Source organism: Mixophyes fleayi, chromosome 6 (assembly GCF_038048845.1).
Source record: "Mixophyes fleayi isolate aMixFle1 chromosome 6, aMixFle1.hap1, whole genome shotgun sequence".
NCBI classification, from domain to species: Eukaryota; Metazoa; Chordata; class Amphibia; order Anura; family Limnodynastidae; genus Mixophyes; species Mixophyes fleayi.
In genome coordinates, this window is record NC_134407.1 from 173,545,058 (window position 1) to 173,553,937 (window position 8,880).

Genomic DNA, 8,880 nt, shown 5'->3' on the forward strand with positions numbered 1-8,880 from the left:
AAACAAGGAGGTGATGAGAGTCAGCGGTCTGCGGGTAGCAAGTTGTACCGCTGTCTGAGTGAAGGAATGGAATCCAAGTGGAGGTATCCAGGTAGTCAGTGGTCTGCGGTAGCAAGTTGTACCACTGCTATGTGAGAGGATAATGGAACAGGTGATACCGGAAACAGGGATCAGTGGTCTGACATCAGCAAGTTGTACCACTGCATATATATGAAAGGAGGTGCACGGGGGAAGACTGCAACACAGGATATACACAGGCACCTTATACACGATCCACAGTAATATGCACAATATAGGTATATATATATGTAAATGACTGATCAGGTCTGCAATCTAGAAAGTCTCTTGAAGTAGTCCAGCACAATGATAACACAGTCAATGATGGCAATAGACTCAGCGGATAGCAGACTCCAGAGAGAACCAAACACAGTCCAGCAAGATATGCAATACACAGCACAGTCAATGAGAAGTATGCATACCGTGGTTCAGCAGTAGCAGTCAGATGGGATTGCAGCGGTACCTGAGCGGCTGGAGGCCGACTGGATAGGAAGTCCCTGGATAGGAGAAGCAGCGGTCTAGCAGGTGCAGCGCACAGGTGAGTAGACCGACAGGGACACAAATCCACAGGAGTCAGCAACACGTGGAACTGGACTCATAGGAAACCCAGGAGAATGGAGATGATCCAGCAGAGGGTAGTAGAAGAGATACAAATCCAATGCTGACAGGAGGGTAGAGGCCAGTGGAACACGTGAAGGCGTGGAGAGTGGATCAGCAGGAGATGGACGATAGCGCTGACCACAGCGGCAGGACTCAGCGGCACACGGAGGTAACCAGTAGCAACCACAGGAACCAACAGCGATGGGAAACAGGAGTGCAGCGCAGGGCAGGAACTGTAGATCACGAAGTGTAGCAGATGGTAATGAAAAGTGGCAGTCTCGAGGAAGTCACAGCAAAGATGAGATGAGAGTGTAGTGCACGGAGGCAGCGGATAGTAATCAGCTGGCAGTCACGATGTTGAACACAGGCGAGTTGCAAGCAGGAGACTGTAGTGCACAGAGGCAGCGGATAGTAGTCAGCTGGCAGTCACGATGTTGAACACAGGCGAGTTGCAAGCAGGAGCCTGTAGTGCACAGAGGCAGCGGATAGAAATCAGCAAACAGACTTGATGAGAAGCAGGTGAGTGAGGTAAAAGCTGGAGTGCACGGAGGCAGCGGATAGCAATGAGCAAACAGTCACATTGATATAAAATAACGTTGAAGTGGTGTAAAAGACTGTAGTGCACGGAGGCAGCGGATAGGAATCAGCAAACAGTCATGATGATACAGTTGATGGTAGAAGTGGTATGGAACCACAGTAGTAGAAGTGGTTTGGAAACCACAGGAATCAGCAACACTGAATACACAAGTAATACAGGAACACCTTCAGAGACTCATGAGGAATGAGACTCCAAGATCAGGCAACGTGGTGGTGACCACAGGTGCTTAATATAGGGAGGTTGCCTGATCTGCCAATTAAGTTAAAGGGGTATACACTGAAGTATAGAAAAGGGCTGCGCATGCGCAGACCCTCAGGATGGTGGACGGCCACGGTTCCTAAATGTCCGGGAAGAGGCACTCACGGTCCGGTGAGTGACAGTCCTGCTGATTAGTTTAGTCAAGTGGTGCTCTGTCCTGCTGAGTCCAGTAGTACTTTGGCCAGTGCTCTGTCCTGCTGATTCCAGTGGTGCTTTGGCCAGTGTCTGTCCTGCTGAGTCCAGTGGTGCTTTTGTCCTGTATTTTTTTCTGCTAAGTCCATAGTAATTTGATAATTATCCCAAAATCTTAAAAAAATAAATAAAAAAAAAAAATAATAATTTTAAAAAGATATATATATTTTTTTAAAAAAATTATAAAAAATATTATAGAGCAATATATTATTGCAGTCCCAAAAAATAGGTACTGCAATCTAGATTACTACGTTCACTGTTTCTGCAGTCCCAAAAAATAGGAACTGCAATCTATATTACTACGTTCACTGTTTCTGCAGTCCCAAAGTGTGTGTGATTTAGGGGTACGCTCTCTTGTGCTGCATATAATTGAGTACAAAAATTTGGAGGATAAAGTAGGGAAAGATCAAGACCCACTTCCTCCTAATGCTGAAGCTGCTGCCACTATTCATGACATAGACGATGAAATGCCATCAACGTCGTCTGCCAAGGCCGATGCCCAATCTCCTAGTAGAGGGCATGTAAAATCCCAAAACCCAAAGTTCAATAAAATTACAAAAAAAAGGAAATTAAAAACATCTGAGGAGAAACGAAAACTTGTCAATATGCCATTTACGACACGGAGTGGCAAGGAACGGCTTAGGCCCTGGCCCGTGATCAGGACTAGTGGTTCAGCTTCACCCAAGGATCTAAGCCCTCCTCCTCCCCCCCCCTCTAAAAAATTTAAGAGACTTAAGCTGTCATCAACAACACAGCAAACAACTCTGCCTTCTAGAGAGATGTCATCACAAATCCCCAAGGCGAGTCCAAGGGTGTTGGTGGTTGCGAAGCCTGACCTTCCCATCACTGTACGGGAAGAGGTGGCTCCTTCCACCATTTGCAGCACGCCCTCTGCATATGCTGGAAGGATCACCCACAGTCCAGTTACAGATTTGGCTAATGAAGGTGTGAATGTTGTACACCGGGAGGAGGATATTGATGTAGCTGGCGCTGAGGAGGAACTTGACGCGGAGGATGCTGATGTGGTTATCATAAATGAGCCACCAGGGGGGGGAAACAGTTGTTGTCCATGGGATGAAAAAGCCCATCGTCATGCCTGGTCAGAAGACCAAAAAATCCACCTCTTCTGTCTGGAGTTATTTTTATCCCAATCCGGACAACAAATGTATGGCCATATGTAGCTTATGTAAAGCTCAAATAAGCAGGGGTAAGGATCTTGGCCACCTAGGGACATCCTCCCTTATATGTCACCTGAAGAACCTTCATAATTCAGTGTTTAGTTCAGGACCTGTGGCTAGGACCGTCAGCAGTCCAGGGACACCTAAATCTCTTGGTCCTGTTGAATACACACCACCAACACCCTCCTCGTCAACTTCCTCCACGATCTCCATCAGATTTAGTCCTGCAGGCCATGTCACCAGCCAGACTAAGTCCTCTTCAATCCGGGATTCATCCGAGGAATCCTGCAGCAGTACGCCTACTACTGCCACTGCTGCTGTTGCTGCTGGTAGTCGGTCATCTTCCCAGAGGGGAAGTCGTAAGACCGCTACGTCTTTCACCAAACAATTGACCGTCCAACAGTCGTTTGCCATGAGCACCAAATACGACACTAGTCATCCTATGCAAAGCGGATAACTGCGGCCTTAACAGCTATGTTGGTGTTAGACGTGCATCCGGTGTCCGCCATCTGTGCAGTGGAATTGAGACTAGTTGGAGGAAGTATTGTGGCCCCGGTACCAAATTGGGTACCGGGGCCACTCCACTACGCAGTCCATAAAGCTTTGTATCAGATATTAAACTACGTTCAATGTTCCTGCCAAATAAAAAAATAATGAAAATGCCCTGTCATCAACGAAAACAAGAGGTAGTGACGCGCTAGAACTCCACCCTCTATATGTTGCAGAGGATGTAGGAGCAGCCATCTGGGCAGTGGAATTGAGACTAGTTGGAGGAGGTATTGTGGCCCCGGTACCAAATTGGGTACCGGGGCCACTCCACTACGCAGTCCATAAAGCTTCGTATCAGATATTAAACTACGTTCAATGTTACTGCCAAATAAAAAAATAATGAAAATGCCCTGTCATCAACGAAAACAAGAGGTAGTGACGCGCTTGAACTCCACCCTCTATATGTTGCAGAGGATGGAGGAGCAGAAAAAGGCCATTCAAGCCTACACAACCACCTACGATGGGCCACGTGTTTGTGCCGCCCACTTGTGTCGCTTAGCTTAGACATCAAGCTACCTCGGTGCAACGTTTTGGACTAAAAACAATATTGTGAGGTGTGAGGTGTTCTGAATAGACTGGAAATTAGTGGAAATGATTGTTATTGAATGTTATTGAGGTTAATAATAGCGTAGGAGTGAAAAAAAAACAAAAAAAAATGGATTTTAGCACTTTTTATGCTTTTTTAAAAATAAATCAGAACCCAAAACCCTAAATCAGAACCAAAACCTTTCGTCAGGTGTTTTGGCAAAACAAATCAGAACCCAAAACCTCAAGCTAATCAGAACCCAAAACACTAAAAGTGGCCGGTGCACACCCCTAAACTATAGTATGTATGTGTGGGCCAGTGTATGACTATAATGTGTGTGGGGGCCAGTGTATGACTATAGTATGTGTGTGTGGGTGCCAGTGTATGACTATAGTATGTGTGTGTGGTGGGGCCAGTGTTTGACTATAATGTGTGGGTGTGAGAGGGCCGGTGTATGACTATAATGTGTGTGTGGGGGTATAATGTGTGGGTGTGAGGAGGCTGGTGTATGACTATAATGTGTGTGTGGGGGGGCCAGTGTATGACTATAGTATGTGTGTGTGGGTGCCAGTGTATGACTATAGTATGTGTGTGTGGGTGCCAGTGTATGACTATAGTATGTGTGTGTGTGTGCCAGTGTATGACTATGTGTGTGTGAGGGGGGTCTTAATATAATGTGGGATGTAGACTATTAATCTAATGGGGAATTGCAGGTGGGGGCTAATTGTTGGGTGCTATTTTATTTGTGGGGTGGTGGGGCAATTTAATTTAATTTAATAGTGGGGCCTATCAATATTAGATGGGGTGATTGGATTTTTAATTTAATGCTGGGGTGGTTTAGGAGCTATTAATTGAATGTGAGGCTGTTTGGGGAAAATGAGGTCTATTTATTAAATGAGGTGCATCATAGGTTGGGACGCTTGCATCTTAATACAAACCTTTGGTCACACACAGGGCTGAAGTGCCGGGCTTCCATTGCACTTGGTCCAGAACCAATATCTAGCAGGGAATGCATGTAGCACGGTGGAGACCTATATCATGTGAGAAAAGGTGTTAATGTTCATGGTGTATGATAGCGGTACTCCTTCCTCACATACAGTAACTGGGCAGGCTTATGTGTTTGATAAGGTCTAACAGCTCAGGCTAAACTGGACTAGTACAAGGAAAGAGTGTCTGTGTTGAAGTCCTGCAAGTCATCTGCCAGGCTGTTAACTATGCCTGTAAGTTCTGGAAGGCTTCTGTCATCTTTGGTGGTTCTGTGTTTCTCATTGCTTTGCACCTACTGCTGTGTGATTCCTGCACTTCTGAAAATAAAAGTCATATGATTAAAAAATAACCAGTCTCCTTACTACTGACTTGACAGTGCCCGCTAAATTTCCATCTCTTAAAGTGACAAGATGCTGAAACGTATAACAAACAGTATATATTATTGAAACTAAAACAGTAAAAAACAGTATATATAGTTCTTAGGCAACCAAAAAAACGACAAATGGTAATTTCTTAATAATGATATTCACCTGTTCTACTGGAATGTTATTATTATTAATAATAATAATAATAATAATAATAATAATAATAATAATAATAATAAATAAAGAATTTAGCTGCTACTGTGCTGTATTTGACATCAGGTAGGCATGATTTTATATGTATCTATGTGTAAAGAAAGTGGGTCCTGTGTACTTTATGACATGACACTGTGTTATGGAACATAAATATTAGTTTTGAACTGTCAACAGGAAAACTAAAATTCCTAAAAAAAGAAAAAAGAGGAAAGTTAATTTCCAGGTATAACTGCTGTATACTTCCTCTTACGAGTGGACAGTTTTAAGAAAGTGACAATAGCTCCAGGTGGAGTGGATGTCTGTGATGTCACCACACTAATGTTCCGATTGTTACATCACATTGATCTGCATATCAGTGAATAAACAACCAGACTGACATCTCACCTTGTCTTCTCAGTCATAGGTGGACTTTTTACTCATGAACATGCAGTATCTCTATGGACTACACCTACTACCCCGACAACTCCATCTTCGGCTCAAATGTCATGTTACAGAAGCTAAGCTTCTTGCTATCATGGCCCCACTCTTCCTCCTTGAAATTTTCACTGTACTGAGTGTGTTCCCATACTCTGTTGCTCCCTTCCCCATACCAACACCTCGGACAGTTGCCTGTGGCCTGCAGTGTCATTGTGTTGACCGGACCTTATCCTGTACTGGAACGCAGTTACGACACCTGGCAGAGATTCCTCTTGTCAAGCACCAAGACCAGGCATTATTCCTGTAAGGGTAATGGGATAAATGAAAGGGGAGATAGACAGTATAAAGGGGAGACAAAGATGAATACCAGAATGACAGGATTACCTTGGATGAATGAGAGCTTCCCTGTTGAATATAATGTATTTTGTGTGTTCTAAAATAGCTAGTAATAGGATTTGCTGAAGGAAATGTTTAATGCAAAATAAGTGTGTTTGAAATGCTTCTGGAAAGGTTCCACTGATCATAAATGGTGTTCTAAAAGTATGATACACACATATGTTGATAGGACTAAAGGAATACAAAAGTAATGGGAATGTCTGTATTTGTAAGGTCAGATATATAAATAACTATACTAGGATACTGCTATGCCCTAATTATGTCCCAGTATTATAGATTTCATTAGGGCTGCTAACATATTGTGGGATAGCCTATAAAAGTGAAGGAATATGAAAATGTTCTTAAAATGTTTTTAATGCAAAAACTACAATTTGAACCACATATTGTATTATAAGTTCTTCTTTCTGCTTTTCTAGTACTTAAAACGTTGTTTTTTTTTGTCACCCCAGCTTGAAAAATATTCATATTAATAGTTGTTCTCTGTTTTCTTCAGATAACTGTATTGATTCAACCGGAAAAAAATATGTGGAAAACGACTGCATTGCCTTAATTTGTGTTTTATTGTAGCATTAACGAAACTATGTTCAGTACAACATTAAAACATTTCTATTACTTCTCTTTTATAGAATATGTAGTGTATAATTATAGTCATTGTGGGCCATAACAGGGATCTTGTCTGCCCTATTGGACTCTGACTGAGGATGGAGCAGACATCCGGTTGAGTATGTCCTGTTCTTAGGGTTACTAAAATTACTTTTCTGGTGCCACTTTAGTTCTTATATTGCATTACCACAAGTACAAGTTGTAACTGAGTATAGATAAAACACTTACAGTGAAGGTAGTTAACCACCCCTACCTACACATATGCATATTAAAAATGCATTCATTAATATTTTTTTTTAGCATCCCCTGGTTCACCTTTGTGATAACTATGTTGTTGGACTGGTGTTTTTTTGTAAGCCAAAAAGCTGTCCAACTCCAAACACTGTGATATCTGGAGATATTCTGCAAGCGGCCCAATATTGTTATGTTTGTGGCCGCAGGACATTTGCACAGTTTGCAGAGGATGAAAGAGCAGTGAAAATAGTAGTGTGAAAATTGTTTAGTGATAGAGGGAGAGAAAGCAGCCTGGTGAGGAATCACAGCAGCCTACAGAATGGTCTAGGTATCATATGCATTGTGTACATGGTTTAATGTAGACTAGTGTGAAGGAAAGTATAATATAAGTATAATATATGCAGAATGGGATCAGGAAGTCACAAGTTGTCTTACAATGTTCATTTATCTCCAGTGATTTTAGGAATAATCATATTTCTAGAATTCAGAAGTCTACTTGGCTCTTCTATTCATTTGCAGAATCCTTGTAAGTAGCCATTGTTCTTTTATATTTAAAATTAGGTTTTAACCCTTTTTAGGTAATGTTTCATTTTCACAGTCTGCTCTGGGTTTTATAGCAGAAAATTAATTGAAAACAGAAAATTAATGACCGCTATTAGTTTACATCTTGCAAAATATATCATTAACAGATATATGAGCAGAAACATGACAAACTGAACTGCAGACTATATATACACATATATATATATATATATATATATATATATATATATATATATATATATATATATATATATTTGTATGATTCACCTTTTGAATAAATCATTTTTTAGACAAGAGAAAATATTTGAATCATCTTCAACATATGTACACTGCTAAAATCAGAAAAATTTCATTGCAGTGGGTCTTTTACAACCTAGATAAATGTTCCTCTGTAGTGCATTTCATGTTGAGAATTGGCGTATTTATCTGCCCTGTGCCATGTGCATATGCAGCAGCCCAGACCCGTTACGGTTGTTGGAACTTACCCAGATGAATTACTATGCATCTAATTTTGCAGGACTGAGTGCTATCTGCTCGGTTTATCCATATATATATATATATATATATATATATATATATATATATATTTTATTTTTTTTTTAAATAGCTGATGATGATGATGATGATTTATATCCTAATCATGAAACTGTTTTTGATTAGATTTGTCACTGCTTGAATATTTTATTTCAGTGGGCAAAATGTGGCTAAAATTGTGCCTTTCCATATAAATGTAGCCTACATGGTGCAATTGACAGAATAGATCATGGCCCACATTCAGCAAGGAACGCCACATGCACCCAGCTCGTCCAATCAGAGAATGATAACCTTTGCACAATCCACAGATATATATTCCCATACACTCTAGAACAATTGTGCAAAAATAGATATATGACATCACAAGAAGTTAGTTTCACTTTCATAAATAACCATTGCTATCCCTTTGAAGTGTGGCTGCCACCTACCATAGGCAAACCAAAGGGGGGGGGGGGGTTTCCTAGTGCCTGGAAACCCCTTCCAAGCCTGGGGCACTGTATAATTGAGGTGGCTGGACCCTGCCCCGCTTCACATGGCTCTGCTTGAAAAGGGAGAGCTGCATGCACCTAACAGTAGTGCACGCAGCATTGCCCATGTACAGTATATTATAGGGATAGGAAGAGTTGGAGA